We start from the raw sequence: 23,594 nt of genomic DNA, 5'->3' as shown, positions 1-23,594 counted from the left end.
ACCTTCTTAATTTGACAGTGATTTACCTCTCTCTTAATTTACACTGGAATATCATCAGCTGTGGCTATTTGTCGGTTACTCTGCTTATAAGGGGAAATCCTTGGTTCATTGCCACAGCACAAGGTCTCAGCACACCCGAATGTGTGAATGACTTTGACTGTGAAATCGGCAACTTTTTTGAGCTCATGTTAATACCTGAGTATACCTATAATAGCTGTCAGGTGCTTCACGTATTCTGTTTCCATTTCTCATTGAGGACCTAAGTCTCTAAATTCTTTCTCTTTCTCCCTGGAAGTATTCCATTTCCTGGAGAAGAAACTATGTTCAAGAGATGAAGCTGTCATCACTGTTTATATTTATACTCATGTGAGTTTTGAATATTAGAAAAGATGGAGTTCAAAGTTATGCCCAGTGAAAACCTTGTAAAGGCCAATGCAATTATACCTATAGCTAAGAATTTTTAGTGTACATCAAGAGTGTACATAGACATCATACCTCACTTCTGCCAAGCTGTACTCATTCTTACCTGAATATACTGACAGTGCTTCTGGAAACACTGGTTTCCAAACAAACAAGATGCAGCAACATCTGCAACTACAGCAAGCACTGAACTTTGCAGGATGGCATTTCATATTGGAGAACAAGTTAAAGCAGCATCTGACTCCTCAGTGCGTGTTACCAACTTTACAGAAGGGATGTTTGAGGACATTTCTACTGTGAGGCTTCTTGATACGCTTTTTGAGATCACGAAACACCAAAACACAGCTGTCAGCTGAAGGATGGTCTCAGTGCCAATAACTGTAACAGTAACAATGCATGTTGGAAAATAGATCAATTTGATTACACATCGTCATTTACAATCACCACTTGAGATCAATATACCGTGATTAATTCTTTCAGCAAGACTGGAAAAGAAAGGCAATGTGTCTCAACAGAGCAGCAGAAACAGCTGAAGGCAACTGACATCTACTGCAAACCCAATGGAGAAGAACCAAAGTTCCAACAAACTCCAGGCCAGGCACAATTGCTCTTCTACTGTGGTACCACCAAAGGAAATGTCCAGGGGCAGCACAGGCTGCTGGGTTTCCCCTTCTTGGGGAAAACTGAGGATCTTGCACGTAAGAAGCTTACTTGCATTATTTTTAAATGATTGTATTTTAAAAGCACTATGTCTTTAGTAAACGCTGCTCCCTTTAGAATAACAAAATCAATGGAAAAAATTAGTTAGCTGCTTCACATGATGTATGCCTTTCAAAATATAAGCTTAGCATTTGTGCTTGATGCTTTAGTAAACTTGGCAAGAAATTGAGAACAGAAAATCTGAAAGTGTGATTTTCTTTTAAACATTGTGCTCTTTTTTATTAATCTTAATTAGGCATAACACAAAATCAATGGCAACTTGAATTAAGAAATAGGATGTCAGAAAAAGATCTCTGGAAGAGCCCTTTGCATCAGAGGGATTCTGAAGGTATATCCCAGTAAGCAAAGGATAGCATGGGAGGCAGGGGTGTTTTGTTTGTTTGTTTGTTTCTTTATTTGTAATTTATGAGATTACAGATCATAGATTCAGAGGGACTGTGTAACAGTATAAGCACAGATCATGAGGAAATCTGGATCCAAACCAAAAATACTTCTAACTTGATAAAGCTTCTCTGTGTACTTTCAGTGAGCAGTGAAAGTCACAGAAGACACATCCACTAGCAGAAAATAAAATAAGATTTCCAATATACTGAATCACTATTGCTTCTTTAATGCGTTGTACCAGCACAGGCTAGGAATAGATTTATACTGTTAAAAATAGTAATAATGCCACAGTAAAGGCAAAATTATTCTGCAAATACTTCTTGTCTAGTCTAATAGGTAGAGAGCTGCAGCCTGCTTATGGTTAGCACAGGAATCCTTACATGTCTTGTTTTCCTTCTCATTGCTCTCTAGCCCTACAAATCTGTTTTCATTCTCCTTTCCTCTTCAAGTAGTTTGCCATCTCAAATAGGAAGAGCAGACTTGTGCAAGATGTTGGTTTAAAACCTTCCAGCCAAGGAAGGAGTAGATTCCAACTCTCATGCTGTGGGTGAATGTTTTTCTTACCAGATAAAAAGAGGTCTGTACCTAGCTTGGATTTTTTCTTAATGTGACCTCCTTTTGACAGAACATGTTTTAAGTGAATGTAGCTATATTTTTGGCTACAAATCCCAGCCTGCAGGGAGGCTTTGAGCCCACTCCTGGTTCACCTCCCAAGGGCAGGCAGGCAGCTGGTTTCAGTATTCTGCCCAAACAAGGGAACAAACAAGCAGAACTGACACAGGGAAGTACTCTATGGCTGGAGCAAAAACCACAGGAGGAAAGATCTTCACCCCTCAAAATGTACAAGGGCAAAGGCAGAGACATCTAAGAAGTTTAGTTATGTCGAGAATAAAGAAAGCCAAGTGTAGGGGATGGCAGCTAGCTTGCATTCTGCACAACTTTGCTTCAAACCTTCTGTCCTCTTTACGTGGGGGCCCAAAATGGCCAAGGTCAGATTGTGAGACTTGCCATCAGTTGCACAGACCAGTTTGTAACATTGGCTGTATGCAACAGAGAAAGCAACACCCCTCCATAAAATGGGAATGACAATTCTCTTTCCCTTCGAAATGTTTTGAAACATATGGATGAAAGTCTTAAACAGGAACTAAGCTCCCATTTTGAAACAAGCCTGCAATATTGTTTGCCTTCAAAGAAACAAAGGTTACATGTTCCAAAAGTTTGCACAGTAAGTACTTACAAGCTGCGCATTGTTTTTCATTTGCCAATGATTTGTTTTCTCGCGGAACAACTTCTTCTAAAATATTAAACATAGTCAAAGTGACTAATGCATTTTTTTAATCTAAGAATTGCTCAATTAAAAATTTAGAAGGCACGCAATTTTGATTTCTGCCGACAATAGTCAAAACTTGTGTATAAAGATTAATTACTTATAAAGCAAAACACATCTTTTAAAAAGTGACATTAAATTTGCATCTGCGCTGTATATTGGATTTTAGTTGACGGTCTACGCAAAGGACTTCTGGCAGACTTTGCATGGAGTTTTAAATGCATGATGTGGACTGTGAGTTGCTTGGAACAGGTAGAACTGAGAAACAAAATATTTTGTGCTGTTTGGTTTTTGTGCTGTACTCATGGGTATCTTACTCAACAATTTGGGAAGATACGCCACATTTTGAGTTTGCATTATGTTATTGGGAGTTGTTATCTTACAGGAAAAAAGATATTCATATTTCATATACATTTAGGCAACTGTTGTAACATTTCATACTGATTGTATTTGGTTGAGATGTCTAAGTCAGAAAAATATACATCTCTTTTACTATACCAAGAGTGCCCTCTAGAGTCTTATTGGGCCAAATTAGTCTCTGGTGCAACTCCTCTCTTCAGATCAGCTCTGAAATATGCACGTTTCTACGGGTCACATTATGCAGCAACCCAATCTGAACGCTACAGTGCTTGCTTGAAGAAGTGAATAATACAGTTCCAAGACAAAGATGGATTTTTTTTTCACTTACTAGGAGCTCTGATAATTCCTTACAAAAAATTGCTTGTAGCTTCTTTACTTCAGATATTTAGCATTCCAATCAAATCATAAAATATTAGGAAAATGATGAAAAAGAGAACAGTCTAAATCTCTTCCTAAAACCATGTGAGAGATGTATATGTCTATGAAAGATGACAGAAGGAATGCATACAGGATAAATGAACTAGGCTTGTGCTTGTTCTATCTTTACAAGTGTTAAAAAGCAGCACTTCTCCCCTCTGAGGGTTGGATTAAGCTTCCACTGAAGCCAATGGCAAACTTAAGTAATCAAGGAAACAGAATTATTGCACTGATTGCCAGAAGGGTTTGTATTCAGTTGTTAAATTAATAATGGGGATCTGGTTCAATAAGCAGTTGTGTTTCCCATTAACTTGTAGCTGCAGTGCTGCTTCTTATTACTTACCAATATATTATGCAAAAAAAGGCAGGGGGAAAAGGACAACTGTGAAGTAAACAGGCTAAAACAAAATGGTTTTAAAATCTATGATGCAAGGAAACAAAGTCAGCACACACTTTAAACTGTGTACCATTTATGTTGTTCAAAAAGAGAGACTTGTTTTCAGATCAGAAGAATGTAATTCTTAACTACAATTCTTTAACTCCAAGCATATAATAAAAATATTAAGTATTCCTTTTCTTCCTTTGAAGAACTGAATCTTCCCTTTTTGTCTGAGCTTCCAGTTCGAACGGCTGATTCAAACCAGGTTACATTTTGTCTTTATAAAACATTCTGAGGCAAACTGGGGATAAATAGCCTCAACAAGCCAACTGAAATACTCTTCACTTAGATGAAGTCAAGAGGGTTTGGCCCTATTGATGTTTACAGCAGATGCACATGAGGCTGAGACATGGTTTGTTGAATTATTAACTAGAATATACGCATATTCAATAGTGTTCTTTTATTCTGATCTTTCTAAAGGAAGAAGAAAATAATCAATTTGAATGATGGCACAGAAATTATAACTGATTCTTTTTCCACTATAATATTGTTGAGAACAACCCTCACCCTTAATTCATGTTCTGTTTTACGTAGTCTCAAGTCCTAGTAATGGAAGTGCACCATCACTTCTCACACCAGGGAGTTCTGAGGCCATTCCCTTGTGAAGAGAAGCTGGCAGTTATTCTTAGTCACCATGACTGCCACCTGCAAAGCTACAGGCAGTCACTTGGGTCAGCTAGAGCTGATTTCATGCACTGAGGCAGGGCACAAAGGGAAAAAAATATACACACAATACACAAAGATCTTTATTTTGTTTTGGTAGGTTGCACACAATATGGACAATATTTCATTTGTATAGCAAAAACTGACAATTTATAAGCCCATTGAGATACATAATAGACCTAAAACTGCAAAAGCAGCCACCAAATAAACTATTTTTTTCACCTACAGGAAATGATTGGAGCTCAATCTGAAGGCCAGTGCAAGTCAGTGCAAGTCTCTCCATTAACATGAATTGACATCTTACCTGTTCCCTCCTTATTCTGTTAATAATTTCTCCTTATTCCACATCTCCCCCATCTGATCATCACAGAACACAGAATGAAAGATCTGAAAGCATAATACATCTTCCTGTTATTCCAGGAAATCAGTTTTCATGTCACTTTCTTCTGTACTTCCCATTACAGTAACAGGAAAATATTCCAAATTTCTCACTGTCTCTATTAAATTAGAGTAAGTCTCCTATTACACTTGATAGTTTGGATCTTCATTCTCTGGCTATGCCTGGGAAATACCTGCAATCATTGCCAAAATAAAGATGTACTTTCATCTTCTAGGGAGCATTGCTTTTTTAATCTTCTCATTTTGTTGCCTTTAAACTGATCATTCCTTGAGGCCTCTCAAATGAGGCATTTTAAGCAGAAATCTCACCACTTTTGTTGAAAGTCACTTCAAATATTTTTTCCCCTCCTCAACCCATTACAACCATAGTTTCACAAATAACTGATAGTTCACTGGGTTTCGGTGCTAAACAAAGTGGCTGCTATATTTGGAATGTTCAGGAAGATAGGAAATGTTTTATGCAATCACCTGCATGAAAGGTTTGAGCTAGTTCTGTCTTTCATTGAAGAACTTCCTAACCATTAGCCTGTACTGCATGAGAAACAACTTTCCTATTTCTCCAGTCAAAAAAACCAGGCTCACTTGGTTGGAAAGCAGTGTGATAACAAATGAGATTATGAGCGCGTCTCCACTGCTTGATATCAAGGCAGCTTAATTGGGCTGTGCCGTGGTCATAGTGGTTATGGTGGTACTTTACCTGATGTTGAAAATGCTTGGTTATTATAGAAATGAGGCGCTGTAAGGAGGAAAATAGCTAAGGATTTGTCCTTTCTCCTTTGCACAAAAGTTCTTAGTGAATGCGACATTATTTAAGTGTAAGATTTATCATTTCTCCCCATAGTCAGAAAAAGGAGTTGTATGATCACGACCAGTTGCCAAAATAAATGGATGAAATATTGCAAATGAGGGTCCCTAGGCATTTCAGCTTCTCTGATCTGGAGATGCAGAAATCAGAGCACATTTCTGCTCTGTGCTTTGTATTGGCATGTTCCCATCCCTAGAGGCATTTAAGAGGCATGGATATGGCAGAAAGTGAGATGGCTTAATGATGGGATTCAGTAAGCCAGGTTGCTGGTTGGACTTGACGATCCTGAAGGTCTTTTTCAACTTAGATGATTTTAGGATTCTATGAGTTTAGTGCAAACAGGTGAACAGCTAGGTCAGGGACCCGGTCCAGTTGAAACCTTACAAAAAGGGTGATGAAATTTTGGGAAGATCAGCTTGCAGAACAGGTACATTTTAACCAGAAACTTCAGCTAGAAGTTAAACTACACACATGATATCTGTGAAGAAACATCACCAGAAGAGTTTTCAAATGGGAAAATCACACTTTCTCCCAGATTGCAATTGCTTTCCCATGTTCTTTCCAATACTAACTTTTCTAGATTAAACATGGTTGCTTCAAGAAGGGGAGGAAAATAACTTGAATATAGGAAGTAAGACCTTCTTCATTCTTCTATTTATTTTTTCCTTCCAGAGTACTTTCTGTTTAAGCAAGCATTTTTCTTTTTACATCTTAGCATTACCAAATTCACACTCTAACATCCATTACATGTACAAGAGTTATACTGTCTCTTCTGGAAAAAAATATTCCACTCAGTGTTGTGTAATTGACTGTCAAATACTACCTCATCTCTGATTACTGTTTAAAAATCTTATTGCCAGTCCTAGTGTAAGAGAGGGAGTGTCCTTTCCCAGTATGGTATGTCTACACATACAACTATCATAGTCTTTAAGCAGGCAGATGAGAGCACTAGAATTGTACGTGTCTGTGTGTCCATGCCTGGGTGTATTCATAATGACAGACATTCATGTATGTAAATTAAGTTAGAAAAGGAATTACATATATACATATATGTTTTTTCCTAGACTCTTAATTTCTTGTTCTTGCTACAAAATGTTGATGTCAGGTAAGGAGTAATACATATAAAATTCCTTCTATATAGCAAAACAACAATGCTACAGATAGTCTAAAATAAATACTGAATTTGGGATGAATTCTTCACACACAGTGCCCTAAAGGCATGACACCATCCTCAATGCTGTCCCAAACTGAAAATGAAAATACAAAGTGAATTTTTTCCCAGCACTGTCAATGAGTCTTGTTCGTTCTCACAACACACAAGATGTTGTATGTAGTTACACAGAAGGCATATCACTGGAGACAATGATGTGTATTGCATTGCTCTGACCTCCTCATAAGTCTGCACCAGTGGAACAGGGATTAAATCAGATCTTGGAATGATTAAAACACATATATCTGAAATTCATCTTGTGAAGACAGCTCAAAGTGACCACTTATAAACTCTTTGAGTTCTGAGGTATTCTGTCACAATGTCATGATCTCACTGGCTTTGACTCCACTTGCAGTAAAGAAGCTCTTTCTGAATTCATACAAACTCCTCAGTAAATTTTGAAATCTCTTCAGAATTTCCTTCAAGCTTCCTTCAAGATTTTTCTGAATAATTCCTTGTACACACTGTCATCCAGATAACAAATGCAATGTGCATCTTGTGTTACTTGTTCTACTGCTTTTCGTGTCCAAGGGATGCTCTGGTTACCCTCCTAGACTATCCTTTGTAGCTGCTAATGTCGTTACAGTCCCCACAGGTTCTCACAGTACCTTCACTGCATGAAAGGTCATCACATTGAGTCCTACAAACAATTCTGAGTTTGCAGTTTCTTCTGGTGCTTTCTCACAGACTGCCGTGGGTCTATTAAAAAAATACAGGAGCAGAAATATCAGCAAAAACTGGCCTCAGAGTTACTGCCTTCTACCAAATGTACATCTTTGCCTGACATTACCCCTATGCTTCTCATTCCAGGTTTGTAGCCAATTTTTAACTAGTGCAGAGCAAATTTCTCCACTACAAATAACTCCAGGATTTGCAGGAATTTTGTGCCTTTGATAATAAATGCCCTTTTCAGCCTAATTCCAACCCTATGAAAGAAACCATTTTTTTTTCCTTCAAAAATGTGCAGTGCCTTTATTCCTAGAAACACAGAGGAAGGTGCATTCTGTAGTCATTACTCTATTCCCATAAATAGAAATGTTCTTAAGTATGATTCTCTGAGACATAGGATCTTGACTCTTTGCCCTCAATAAAACAATTGCACCTTAAAACCAATTTAATAAATGCATGGGGTTTCATTTTAAAAGTTAGTTCTTTTTAACTGCAGCCCTTTCAGTGACAGACTTCTCTGGAGGAACCTTTTTCTAATTTCAGGTCTGAATGCCCTTACGGTCTTTTTATTTCTTTTTATGCTAACGTTGCCTTTTAATTTAAATAGATATTTCCCTTCACTATATTTACACCCTTAATATATTTATAGATTGCAATCACAACCTCCTCTGCACTGCAATCTACTTAGATAAACAAGTCAGCCTTCTGCAATGTCTTTTCCATAAGGATGGGTTTTCTGCTGTATTTCTGTCCTCTTAGCCTCTCTCTGCACCTGATCCTGTTAATTCAGGAGTCTTTTCACTTGATTTTTGTCCTTTTTTTTTTTTTTTTTTTTACACAAATTCAAATCATAATAGCTATAAGTGTGTTGATTTGTGATCACTAAACTGCATTTTTGTTCTGTTGTCTGTTTTGCCTAACTGTCCTTAACACTAACCAAAAGAAAGATGAAAGTGATATCATCCATTTTAGCAGTGAAACTTTGATGGAAGATGTTGTTTGCTTCCATACTAACATGAAATATCTATATATCTCTATATATCTTTATTGTCCATTTAGCTATTTTAATATTTTTGTAAAAGCTGTCCAAACCTCTGTTTCTTCTCAAGTCTACATTACATCTCTGTTCCCGACAGACATCACCACTGTTATGCTGCAGTAGGATTTGCACTGTAACAGATCATAGAGTCATAGAATCATAAAGTATCCCTAGTTGAAACGGACCCTCACAGGTAATCAAAGCCAAATCTTAGCCCTACACAGGATCACCCAACAATTAGACGGTGTGTCTGAGAGCATTGTCCAAACACTTCTTGAACTCTGACCAGCTCAGTGCCATGACCACAGAACTGGGCAGCCTGTTCCAGTGCCTAACCACCTTCTAATGAAGAAATTTTTCTAACACCCAACCTGTCCCACTCATGTCACAGCTCCGTGCTTATTAATACTGCCATTAAGTAAGACAATCTTAAAATGTAAGCACCATTTTTTCAACTTTCTCAACTCAGTCTCAGAAATGTTAAGGCTACAGGGAACAACGTTATGATCTCGATGTTCATCTTTCACCTGCAATGTAAGGTGCTGCAATTTGATCCACTTAACTCTCTCCCAAGATGGTTCCTGTATGACAGAAGATTATTTTTCAGGAATCCATAAATTTTGGATGTGAAGCTGGAGAATCTGTTTCTTCCAATGGTAATTTGAATCTCCTTATTTTTAACTTCAGTGTTTGATTCTATCATTCTTCAATGGAATTTTAAAAGTTGTTTTTTACCTGGTATTTTCTCACTTTAATAACACTCCATTCACATCCCCCCTCAGCCTTCTTTTGGATAGACTAACTGACTTATTTAAGTTTCTTATTTTACAGTATTTCTTCCAGCTCTTAAGTCTGTGACTCTTTCCTCCAATTTTTGTACATCCTTAAAACTAGGAACTGCATGAATCCAGACTGCTTTTACTATAACTTGCTCTTCTCCTATTCATTTATACAGAAAACAGCCTTATTAGATATTCTCTAGGGAAGTGCATAGGAAATTAGCAAATTGTTACTGCTATCAGCTTGTGAACACAAAGGGAGCATGCCCAGGTAAAATTAAAACAAACTAAAAAATAAAAAAGTTAAAAATCATACATTCTGGCTGGCATCATAGGAACTTGGGCCCTGCTCCCCACTCAAAAAAAAGCAAAACTTATATCACAAATTGTGTTGATTGTCTGTGTTGCCATGCTGCTGCAGTCTCCCTGAGATTTATTTTCACAGTTGTGTAAACACACATAGAGTTTCGCACACATCCACATGCAGAAGTACTGCTATTGCCTCAGGGGAGGAAGGAGCCTTGTGGAAATGGAAGGTAAAATGTAAGGGGTTTTCTCTCTCTGTTGTATAATCTGAGAGGAAAGTTAGCAACTAGATTTAGGAGCTAGACAACGTAGCAGTCTGCTGCTTGGCTGCACTGTTAACTATCCCACTCCTGGAAGAGAAATATTAATGTGGTCCCTGATAGGTGACTCACCTGAATGAAGGAAAAATACTATGACAGTAACAGCTAGCGAGTGTGAGTCAAAATTAATATTGCAGGATGAGATGTCTACTTTCTTGAATTTATAATTGCTCAGCAAGGAAAATATGAGATTATAGTTGTCAGATAGATAGTCCGCTTTTCCTGACTTAGTCTTGCTATCACTTTTGGTACCCAGATTTTGTTTGAAATTGAAATTCAAGAATTGCAAAATTCAATAGAGTTTTAAACTGTAATATTATTAAAATTAGTATAAACTAAGGTGAAAACATACAAAATACAAGTAAAGAGAACGTCAGAATAATCCTGAAACAGAAAACCGTTTGTCTGATGAATCTGTCTAATTGAATACTACGTTTGGATCCACCATTTTCTACCAAAGATAAGCTCTCAAAACTACAGTTTTACAAGAAGATAGCACTCTGGGCATCTCTCTTAGATTGAACAGGATAAAGAAATTGATATACGCAATAACATTTAAACCCTTCAGCAAGAAAAGTTGGCCACATGGATATTTTTTTACTCTTGGCCGTGTTTTTACCTTAAAAAGAAAAATGTTACTCTTTTTAGTATTTAGAACATTGTGTTTCCGTGTTCAGGTGCTTCAGAAACCTGCTCCCACACTGAAAATGCTTCATTGCTAACAAAATCTTAAAGATGCCCAACTGCTTCTAGTGGAAATGTGAGCTGGTAGCAAAGGTCTCCAACAGAGCCAAGAGCTTCTTCTTCCATAGACGTACCAACGTAGGGACTCAATGCAGAGCACAAGGGCAACCAGCGTTGTGATTTTTACCAGCCCTCTCTATGAGTTTTCTTTGAGTCTCTAAAGGCACCTGTGCAACCCCAAGTGTATCAGGGTGAAAGAAGGGAAGGTCAATGAAGACTGTTGAAGTTTGAGGAGAATATCCTTGCTTTAGTGGCTATATACAATACATTCTTCATTCTGCAGCTGTTGAAAAATCTCAGGAACAATAATGTTTTTGTCTGCTGCACTTTTCTATGTTTTCAAAGAAGCAACATGACTTACTTTATGTTTAACTGCAAAGTATAAGTGCGCTCCGTAACAAATAAATGTAAGCGGTGTAGGCTGGAGCCCTGGGACACATATTATTTATACATATCTTGTTGGTAACAGAACATAAATACTTCACTAAAGTCTCCATTTGTAATTTGTGCTGAACGTTTCTGAACATATGAAATATGAATTACATTTTGTAATGGCCCTTTGTGTTGAGGTCTAGCGGGAAAATATTTTTCTCCATGAGACAAAGTAAATTGCAATGATTCCTGAAGGGACTTGACTTTTGTACAAGAAAATACATTTAATCTGACATAGTTACTCTAATGATCTCTCATGTTATCTTTTATTGAACACAAAATGAGGTACAGCCATCAAAGTTTAGCATGCTACTGAGTGCACTATCATTAGATTACCAATATGGAGCTGAAGGGAATTGACTTAGTTCTGCATACTTTTAGGGACTCACAAGGTTAGGAGAATGGCCTGTACCACCCAATATTTAAGAGAAGAATGCGTTAAAAATGCTGTTTTAGAGATGTTTCCTCCAAAAGAAGTTAGAAACAGTGTTCTTTTTTTACAAGTGTGAGGAATTAAAGGATCTCATCAGAAGAGAGGACTAAGTGGGGATCTTGCCACTGCCTTCAACAGCCTACTGGGATGGTATGGAGGAGGCCAAGCCAGACTCTTCTCAAGGCTGGATAGCAAAAGGACAAGGGGCAACAGGCTTAAGTTGGAAGAAGAGAAATTCCAATTTAGTATTAGGAAAGCAATTTCACAGTGAAGTGATTCAACATCAGAGTGAGCTGCCCAGGGAGGCTGTGGAATTTCTCTGGGGAGATTCAAAACAAGGAAGGGCCAAACTCAACTCAATGAAACTTCAGATCTTCTTTCAAAGTCAGCCTTACTCTGAACAGGGTCCTGGACCAGATAACACCCAAGATGTCTGTTGTTATGTGATTCCATGTGATTCCATGCTCTTATTTTATCATAATTATAGTGTATTTCTTATTTCCTCTGTAAAACTGAGCGTGTTTATCTGTGACAGACAGCCTGAGGAATGCAAATGCAGTAGAAATCCAAATGAAGAATACAAAATAGCTATTGTCTTTTATTATAAATATTACTCACAACAATTCTTTATGGCTAAAATATGCTTCCAGTTAGTTCTGTCATAATGAATCTGCTTCAGTGGAGGGTTTTATTAGCTTTTAAGAGAATAACTGACAGCATAATCAGACTTTTTATTATTCTGATATTCTTAATATACAAATGATTGTTCTACATGAACATCATAACTGTTTTGCTATGTCCATGATATCTCTTTCTTCATCTGATTACTGTTGCTTATCTCAGCAGAGGATGAGAAAGCACTCTGGAGAAATGAAGGGGGTGGAGGGCGGAGAGGAGAATTGTAATGTATGTAAATGAAGCCTGCTGAAGCTACATTTTAGAGTCTTTTGTTTATTTTGCTTAGTTTGGCTTGGTTTATCTTTCTCCTTAAAGAGTGATCAGATATTCTTCCTCTTTTAATATTCTCATTTGCAAAGCTTTTACAAACAGCTTTTTTTTTTTTTTTTAACCCAGAAATATCAGCTTCGACATCAAAGCAAGCTCAGAGGAATCAGCTATGCAATGTGCATTGATTTTAGTTAAATTAGCACAGAAAAAAACTGTTCCTGATACTTGCAAAGGCCCTTTGCAAAACCTAACATCGTCTTTGACAGTGTACAACTTCTTTCCAGATTTTCGATGCTTTGAAAAATAATTTGTGAAACTATATAGCCTGTAGTGATGTTTGCAATAACATTAAAGATTAATCTCAGCTCAATCATGATACCATAATACAGAGCCTGGCAAAGGTTTGTGGCTTTGGAGTACATTACCATGCCTTCACATACCTGACTTTATTTCGTGTATGACAGTGGTAATGAATAATTTTAAGTTTATAAGGCTGGTTTTCATCATTATATCCTTTAAGCAACAATACTTTCACCTTTAATTTTTTGTGAATGCAGTTTTGAGGTGGAAATGGTTTGAGGTCTTTTCTATTTCATTATAAAGGATAAAGAAATCAATAAAGTATAAAAAAGTTTTCAAGAGCAGTAAGCCTGTCATCTTACACAGTCCAGACCCTCTGAGATGTTAGGAATAGTGAACACTTAGTCCGTGGTATCTTGACACAGCTTTTTGTAGTAGCTGATGTTCATCAGTTACTTTTCAAGATGTTAAGGAATGTCCAGGGCTGGGATGAACACTGAAGGAAACTGGAGAGGGGTAGGAAGCAGGTGTATTGGTTAAACAGGTACAGTAAATTGGGAGCTACACAGCTGTTGCTTAATTCTCTTTGCTTTGTTTTAGTAAATGTAATACGTCATTGAGGAGATCAAGGAAAAGTGTAAACCTCTCTATTTACATTGCAGTCTGCTTCCATTACAAAGTTGCATATTTTCTACACTGTAATATTCTTACTGACTACAGATTTTAATTCAGTGTTGCTCCATCTTAATCTGAAGGCAAAAGTGAGGTGTTTTGCATATTTTAAAAAGAACATAAAACATGGTGTACCTGTAATTCTGAAACAAACCTCATTTTTAAGCTAGACCCATGTTGGAGTTTTAATCATAAAACTACTCATTAATGTTTTTCTGAAATTTGAATATAAATTACAGTAACAACTATATTTTGTATTTCCTCCAAATTTCACTCACCAATGGCATGCAGAAGGGGTTCTAGTTAAAGCACTTAACATTAGTTAATGATAATGCCAAGCCCCACCTTCTGTTCCAACTTTACTTGCAGTTTTAAATCAAGTGATCCCCTGCTTCATAGGCCAGGCAATATAGTATAACCTGTGTCTACTGCAGACCGTTGCTCTCCATGCACTGAGGAAGTCATATCTGCCTTGGTACATGCCCATGGTCCCTTTTCCTGCTCACCAGCACATTTGAAAATATCACTGCCAAGGCTCATATGCTGTTGAACCAAACTCTGGAAGGAGACACATGGTTCTCTCTCCTTAGCACTCTTGTCTATACACTGCCCACAACTGCTGCACCTGCATTTGCTGCTTGTGGTCATGCCTGACGTCTTACACTGTCTCCATCCCATCAGCAGCCAGCTTCCTTCTCCACAACAGAGTATAGCTCAATGAAATGTGTCATGGGGTAGAGCCATTGGCCAAGACATGCAGGACACAGAATACTCCTATCAGAGACTTGGAGGTGCTGCAGGCCTCTGATTTCTGCGTGCCCACCAGCACCTGTCATCAGGGGCAGATCAGAAATATAAGATGTCCAGCTTACATGTGAGGCCAGTTAGCACTGAAAGAGCATCAGAGAGGAATTTCAGCAAACTTACGCCTTTTCATAAGTCAAAGAGCATCTAACTTACATCTGGTTTTCTCCTCTTTCTTTCTGTCTGTACTGACCTCACTCAGGCAATGTCAGTTCCTTTTCCTTCCCTTGTACATTATCCAGGCACACAGCTCGTCTTCATGGAAAAAAAAAAAAAGCTACATGCAAGCTTTTAATCAGGAGGTTGATCCCATTCCCAGAGCAGGTTTGAGAGCACTGACCATGCATTTCCAGGAGTCAGTATCGGGTTTTTTTCTTCACCCCTACCCACCTCCCACTCTAAATCCTGGAGCTTCCCAACACAGGCTGGTTCTGCTTTTGTTTTTCTTGCCAATGGATCCATGACTCCTTGAGAGCACCACTACCTTGGGGGTGATGGAATGGATGCAGGTGGTGCTTACGCTGAGCCCTGGAACTTTGAGGTTACATTACCATGGCATATGACTGGTGGCTGGCCATCTAGTGATGCTTCCCCTGAATATTTCCCTGGCTTCTTAAAATCTGTAGCACAGAAACATCACAGGCTACAGAAGATAGTAATTTTTTACCTTACATCCCCTGAGGAATTATTATTTCACAGCTTTGTCTTAAAAACATTTGTCATTTATACCATCCTGAGGCAAGTTCCAAAGTTTTAATGAACCTCAGCACATGCCCAGCACTTGGTTGCAGTATTAGTTTGGAAACCAAACACTTTATCTTCCTGTCTCATGACAATGACCCATTTAATTCCACAACAATCAAAAACAAAGTTCTTCTTTTTTAAATTTAATGAAATAAAAGATTTAATACAATGAGAACTTAATAGCTATTTTATGCTATTTGACATCCAGGAATAGTATTTAAAGCCACATGGTATTTTTCTGCAACAGTAACAGCCGAACAACACAAGCAGGACAAGGCTTTTAGGAATTAATATTTTTTATCAGGACAGATAGTGCACAAATACTGTTCTAATCTAAGATATTATAAATGATAATACTTACAAATCTTCTTGTTCCAACTGAACTGAGTATGAGTTAAAATGCTATAACCAAGGTCACTTTTAGGAATGCATTTGTAGCATTGGGTTTTTACTTTGAAATGGGACAGAATTTTCTGTCAATAAAGTGTAGCAGAGGGCAATATCTACAGAAATCCCTTTTACCATGAGTAAATCTAAGCTTAACTTTCCAGTGATGCAAAGGAGAATCCAGAAGTTTTCCTATCTCTTTCTATATGCCTTTCTGGGATGGAAATAACAAGGAACAGAAAGCTTGTGATTCATCACATACATGCAGAAAAAAATCTTGGATCTTGAAGCACCATCTTGCCACCAGATTCTAATTATCCAGTAAAGCATTCACCAGACTAACTCATATTTCCCAGCTTGGCCCAGTTCAGAATTCCCCCTTCTTGTCTACAGAGCATCTACACACAGATTCACCTGCATGTCATATTGTGTAACTCAAATTAAGCAGCTGTCTAAGACATTTGGGGCTGCAAATAGACAACTAGAGCAAATGATTAACATCCTAATGTTGGGATATTTTATTGAAAGTTCATAGTCCAGCAAGGAAATATTAATGAAACTTATCAGTTCTCTTACAGTTAGGCCCAAGCTGCCATCAAAAAGCCAAAATTTAGCTGTAGTAAAGCAGTTCTTCTATTTAAAATGATGACAAAATCAGCAATGCCATTAGAAGTAATAAAAAAATAATACTAAAGAGCTATTTAATTAATAACGTAGATTCTATATTAATAACATTATCTACCAAGAAACACAGATGTAACACAAAGGTATCAATATGGTTTTTATCATAATCTTATTTCAGGATAAAGACATATAATTTTAACTATCCAGCAGCAGCAAAAAATATCCTAACGGCTATTACAAATCCATTTCTTCCAGCTAACAGAATTTGTAAATGTTGACAAATAGCCAGAAGTGTAACATCTGGGGGCTTTAGTTGAATGGCAGAAGAGTAACATTTACTGAAATTTTCAGTTTATGTCATTGCTTTTAAGAGTATCTAGATTTTCAAAGCACTGCATGGAAAGCAATAGCTGACACCATTTTTAGTAGCTACTAGAACTGGAATGAAAATCTTGGGGTTAGGAAGAAAATCACTGATGTATAGATATTTTCAAAGGCAAAGTGGATTGATCTGAATAATTACAGCCTGTTGAGTCTGGTGTTGATACTAAGCCCAATAATATAGCCACTGATATTAAAATATTATAAAGAAATGGTTCTCTGATGTAGAACCAGTCTACATAAGTCAGCAGTACTTACTTGCTGTCAAAATAAGCTCAGATTACTTGACTTTGGAAAGGTTTTCCATCATAGAAGACCAACAGTGACCAAAAGCTAATCTTGAAATAAAGTGTCAGAGAAAGAGCTAGTGCTACCATAGTTTTGGAAAATAAATCTGACCTGACGCTGCATAACAATTGCTGGGGTTGGTCCACTGAAGAGTTGTGATGATACAAAAAAAATCAAGCAACAAACTGAGCAGAGTTTTTACATGCAAGTTAATTAAATCATTCTTCTTAGTGTATAATAAAGTACTAGGAATTAATACCTCTGATCTAAAATATCAGTGCAGGGAACTTTGTTACCAACCATAGTTTGGTCCTTTGCTATTTGATAATATCTAATACTTCTAACAAGACTGTGCATTTTTCCCCTCTGAATGCTTATAACTGGTCTTACAGTGCCTGTTCCTACAAATCACAGAATCACAGAATTGCTCAGGTTGGAAAAGACCTTAAAGATCATTGAGTCCAACCACAACCTAACCATACTACCCTAACTCTAACAACCCTCTGCTAAATCATGCACCACATCCAAACGGTTTTTGAACACATCCAGGGATGGTGACTCAACCACCTCCCTGGCGAGCCGATTCCAGTGCTTAACAACCCTTTCTGTAAAGAAGTTCTTCCTGATATCCAACCCAAACTTACCCTGGTGCAACTTGAGGCCATTTCCCCTCATCCTGTCAGCTGTCACCAGTGAGAAGAGACCAGCCCTGCTCTCACTGTAAGCATCTTTTAGATACTGGAAGAGAGCAGTAAGGTCTCCCCTCAGCCTCCTTTTCCCCAGACTGAACAGCTCCAAATGGAAGGATCTGAGCCATAAACACTTTCAAAGATGCTCATCATTCAAATAGACCAAAGGGATGCACTGCGGTGCCATATCTAAATGTTAGCTGTTTCTGCTGCTCCGATGCTTAAGCATAAAATATGCTTTAAGAAATAACAAGCCAAATGGTGTTCTGTTGGAACACTTCCCTGTGTAGTTGTTTTATTTGGGGGTTTGTTTGTTTTTGTTTTATTATTATTATTATTATTTTAGCTAACAGAAATATCAGGCTGGCTTAAAAATATAATCAAATTAGGTAGTGGAAATTGCTTTCCTGAGTGATGGAAAACTGAATCTTTTACAGAATGATTAGATTAGAGAAATAGCAGGAAGAAGGACAACAGCTATAAGAATTTCACCCAAAAGCTGCCAACTGGTACAAGGCAGGAGCTTTTTGTGTACTCTGCCTAATAAATCATGATTTTGAATCAAAAAATTTCACTCGTCATTCTTTCTTAGTACCAACAGAAACTTTAAAACAATATTACAAAGATTTCTCAAATAGAACTTGCCTCAAGAAAACAGTCTGATTTGTCCAGTGGGATATTCTCGGTGTCTATCTGTGCTGCAATTAAATGAGGCAAATGGCTCACAGTGTTCAGTTCAACTACTAGAAGTGCTCAACAGAGTAAGAATTTGCTTATCCTGAGTGATAAATATGTATTCTGACCCTCTGCTGTCTAGTAAAACACATAGAGGATGGATAACATTGCATGTAAATGCCTAATGACAAGTGCCAGGATTGATGTTACCAAGCCTTGCAGTGAGATAGACCTACTTGCTGCATATTCTGCTAATGGATCAAAAGAGGAATTGTACTTGCACATCGAGTTGTAGCAGAGGTTAATGCATCTTGTAGAGAAAATGAAGATCCCAATCTCCTAACAACAGCTCATAGGAAAACCTTCCTCTTTGACTCTTCCTGGGACAATTACGTCTAAAATCTAATTGTTGGGTTTTGCTTTAGTTCAAAATCTAACATGTCTACAATGTGTGCAAGCAGTTCACTGTTCAACAGAAATATCATTTGTTTTATTAATGGTATCTCATAAAAATTGATAAAATATGCATATGTATGTAAAGACACCACAAAGTCTCACTTACAAATTGCCTATTTATAAGCAGCCTTAAAATGCTTTGTGCAAAAGAGGCGGGCTTATACATAGCTTGTTCCAAAAGTAACGCTTACTATTTACTATAAAGGAAACTACAAGAGATACAAAGAGCACAATAACACTATCTGATAGAGAAAACTGTCAGCTAAAAAACAAAATGTTATAATATAATTACCACCATTACCTATGTATTTTTGCCAGTGATGAATAGGAGTCTACTGCTGTGCGTTTAAAAACTTGCCCCAGCAGAGGTGACCCCATCTTTCACAGCATCTACGACAAAGTCACAGCTAGGATAATGTTGTCCACACTGTCCAACTTTCACTGTGTTAACATCCACTGTTTGGTCTCCATAACATGGGAATACTGTCATGTTAGGTTGGTAATCAGACTATAATTTAAATAGTCCTGCAAGCCCCGGTGCCTCCTTACTTCAGATCTCATTTGTGTCACTCTTCTCTGCACAACTTCTAGTTTTATTATATCCTTTTTTGTGGTAGAGAGAGCCAGAACTGTTCACAGCACCCCAGAACACATTGGTGTTTTATATTATGACATGATAATGCTTTCTATTTTGTTTTCTGTTTCTATCCCAATAGTTCCCAACTGTCCCAACTTACTATTTTGATAATAACTGAGTACTGAGCAAATGTTTCCAGAAATCTGTCCACAAAATTCATTTCTGGCTAATAAATATTTTAAATAAACACATAAATAAACAACAAGCCCAGAAAATGGAACCAAAGCATAACAAAACAAAACCAGAATAACTAATCAAATCTGATTATCTACATGTACATGTGTAAAATTTCTCTTTGTCCATAGAAGAAAAGGAGAACCTTGTACAATGCAGTCCTTAAACTATGAATGACTTAATATTACTTCTATAATAGCTTTTCTATAAATTCGTTGTACCCATCTATCAACTGCTAATTCTTGAGTATCAAAGCTGTCATTCTAGATGTTTCATATGTACTGTCATCTGTTCTTTCTGCTCACACTATGAACTTACCAAAGTGAAACCATCCAATGAATCAAGAAAATCTCTTAGGTTTCTTTAGGGATGTTGATTTTAACTTCATACTTATGAATTTCCATTAGATACTCACAATCCACTCACAATCTTTTCTTGAGGACTCCAACATTTCCAATGTTTGCAAAAGACCTTCTTTGCAATTGAGTCATTGAGGGTGGGCAGATGCTTCTGGAATAATTTAATATAATTAAACTCAGATTAGACTTGTCATGAAATATTATTACCAGTATCTGGCTTTGCGCAGCTGGATGATGTCAGAAAGGTAGATATCATATAGAATATAATATATATATAATCTCATTACTGCACTGGGAGAACAGGTAGCAGGGGCTCAACCTTGTAAATCTGGGTGACTTCAGAGTATTCCTTGTTCCCACACCTGCATTTTCTTGATGTTATGGGCTGTGGGTTGAAGAGAGGTCTTGAACTTCAATTGAAGACGATAGCTTTCATCAAGGTTCCCAGAGTTAGTCTGACAAAATGCTATTCAAAATCATGTAGAATCTGCAGGGTTCTCAGTCAGCAGAGGAATACACCAAAATAGCTGCAGAAAACAGCTGAAATGTTCCTTATCATATGTTTTTCTGGCAAGTGAGGAGGAGGGAAAGTAACTGCTCAACTCCGTAAACTAGATATGTATAAGGACCCACATTGTTGCAAGGTTTCAACTATCTCTAATTATTTGTTTTTATGTATGTGATGGTGCTTATTGGTTCTGATTACATTGTGCTAAGCTTTGTACACATTCATAATAAATAACAGTCCTTTCCTCATGTCTGCTCACAAGAACCTTTGGTGCCCACCCCACTGATGATCATCCCTGTGAAGAATACAGCTAGACCTACCAAGGCCATCTAGTACTGCTAGCCAGTGAGACTGGATGATGCAAGAAATATCCAAGATAATCCTTATCATTAAGCTTCCACCAAACAAAGAGATCTTAGAAACCTCAAAAGGGGGGAAGAAAAATATACCTAGGGGAAAGTTGGTCACAGGAATCTGTAGGGATTTTTCTGAAATAAAGAATGTGATCATAAAACATATAAGATGCATGGCCAACTCACTCTTTGGAAGACGTTAAAAATTCACGTGGACTTAAACTAGACTATCAGAAAGAGTTGATAAGAAAACCACGCCATGATAATCAGTCATTGTACACAGGACTGGACACAGAACATAAGATCAAGTTGAAATTAAGGTTTGAAGACACACTAGACCTTGCGGATGCCAGACATTAATTTGTATCAAAACCAGTGGCCCTCTGTTAAACTGGTGAATGTACAGCCAGGCTTAATGACAATGTTGGAGTGACTGCTGCTGAACATGACAACAAGGCCCAGAACCTCTGTCATTTATTGATGGTTTTCTCTATCTTGACCTCTGCAAATAAGAAGAGAACATGGTTACACTGGCAGCGCCTAGATCAGGGAAACAAACAAAACTTGTTGGCAAAGACACCTGGAGGTTTCCATCATAGAAGGAGAGGTGTTATCTCAAAGAAAAGCAGCCCTCAGCAACTCTAAAGACTGCATTTGGATTCTCAATGAAACAATCTGCATTTGTAGAAAAAATTAGGAAGCAGAAGTGAGGGAAAAATTACATAATAATTCCATTGACAATCTTCATATACTTTCATTCTGGGACATTAAACCAAGCAGCATGTTCTAGCCTGCAGTGTTATGAATAAGAAGATGATTTTTGAAGAACTGAGCAATGTCTTTATAAGATAGAAAAGACTGAAGGAAAATCATCCCATCTGCAGAAAATGCTAGAATTAGGGAAATTTGATCTGAATTTTAGGAGCTTTCAGAATTCTGAGAGGCCTTTCAGAGGTTAAAACAAATTGTGTTGGCATACAATACACACTTTATTAAATTCACATGACTAGAGGGAGAAAATCTGCTTTTTGATACCTGCGTTTGTCCAAAGAAATGCCTTCAAAAAGGGATTACAGAAAGATTTAAAGGAAACAAAGTAAAAACAGCCATCCTATATATGTAAAATCTCATGAGCCTGCCAAAAGAAAAAAAAAAAAGATGCATTTTTCCTTGCATTTGTTTAGTTGAAAGCAAATTCCCTAAGCGTAGCTTGAAAATGTGAAATGGTTAAGAACTCCATTATCATTCATGCTTCAACAACTTCATTATGTACGCAGGCCCAGTCTTTTACAGGCTAAAAGAGCAATCCTGATCCATGCTGCATGCCATCTATAACGTAGCCTTGCTGAAATACCCATACCACTAACATCTGTCTTGTGCAATGCTTAAAGAAAAAAAAAAAGAAAAAAAAAGAGAGGGAAAGATTCCTTAGATAAAATGCACATAAGGATGACAGAAAAAGGAAAATACAAAAACCTATGACAGACAAATTTTATTAATGGATCAACCATATGTGTTCAGGGCATAATTAACTATTCACAGGTGAAATTAGCAGATAGGAGTGTCTGTCCTGAGCAAATTGAATAGACCATGATTATATCAATAGTTTTCAACCAGTGTCCCCTGGTTATCAAACTATCAAATAAATTTGTCCACTCTCTCTCTTTCTGGGAGGAGTGGGTTAGAAGGGAGGGAGAACTTTAATTATCCGGCCACGGTATATGGCAGGTCATTAATAAAACCTAGTTATCTAGCTGCAGGTTTTATAGTTTTACTGTTATCTATCTTTTATCTAAATAAACATTTGGAAAATGTCCTTAAAATTACTGGAGATACTTTGTCCCTTCTCCAATAGATATTTGAAAATGAAACTTTACTGGATTTTACTATACAATACATAGCATCACCTCAAAGGCTCCCACCTTTTTCCTCCTACCACTATAATGGAATTACAGAGTTTGGCGGTACATACAGTGATGGATCTAACCAACCTGCAAATGCAGATAAGGGTAAAATCACTTGATGGGTTAGTTCTCCTTAATGTATATTTACTCAGCCTTTATGTTATGTATGCATTTTTTACTTTCATGCCACATATATCAATGACAAATGTAAGAATTGAAAAGCTAGTAATAATATAAAAGAACTGATATTTTTTTCTCTATGGTGCAATTGCCAGAGACAGTATCTTTTCATTTGAATAAAGAATAGTAGGAAATTAATATTTTGGGGGCCCTGGTCCTGATTCTGCTCCAAGTAAATCCAATTTCTAAACCAAAGAATGACTTCTATGATACGATTTCTTTCCAATAATAAAATTCTTACTTATCATTTATAATGTATTTCTCAACAATGATGCTGCTTATAAAAGTGCGTAAATGTTTATTGTCTATTTATACAAGCTCATTATGTAATTAGCCCATGTAAAAATATTTCTTTGGAGGATAACCAATTTATATCTGTCCATCTGACAATTTTCAGAATTTTCTGTCTACAGGACATAACTTACATTTTATGACTTTTAATATTACCCTTTTTCTTTTCATTATAGATCTTCAGAAATGTCAATATTGTGGCATTCTATTAATTAAAAAAACCTCTTCCTTATCCAATAATTTGAGAGAGTTTTATATTCTAATACAATATTGTCATATACAATATTCCATAAATCTGTGAATACTTTCCTACAGTTTCTAGGTTCAAAACAAAACAAAACAAAACAAAACAAA

General features: G+C 37.1%; 1 long non-coding RNA gene across 1 annotated transcript in view; it reads right to left on the bottom strand.

Annotated features, from left to right (window-relative positions):
• Window positions 1–629: 629 nt before the first annotated feature.
• LOC122179370 overlaps window positions 630–23,594 on the bottom strand; it is a 61,459-nt gene continuing 38,494 nt past the window's right edge. Inside the window, exon 5 of the long non-coding RNA XR_006178672.1 lies at window positions 630–798. This is a non-coding gene — a long non-coding RNA (uncharacterized LOC122179370). The remainder of the gene's footprint in view (window positions 799–23,594) is intronic.

This window comes from Lagopus leucura, unplaced genomic scaffold (assembly GCF_019238085.1).
Source record: "Lagopus leucura isolate 7727_CA_CO unplaced genomic scaffold, USGS_WTPT01 Super-Scaffold_100002, whole genome shotgun sequence".
Lineage (NCBI taxonomy): Eukaryota > Metazoa > Chordata > Aves > Galliformes > Phasianidae > Lagopus > Lagopus leucura.
Note: the sequence above shows the minus strand (reverse complement) of the source record. Positions and strands in the feature narration are given on the sequence as shown.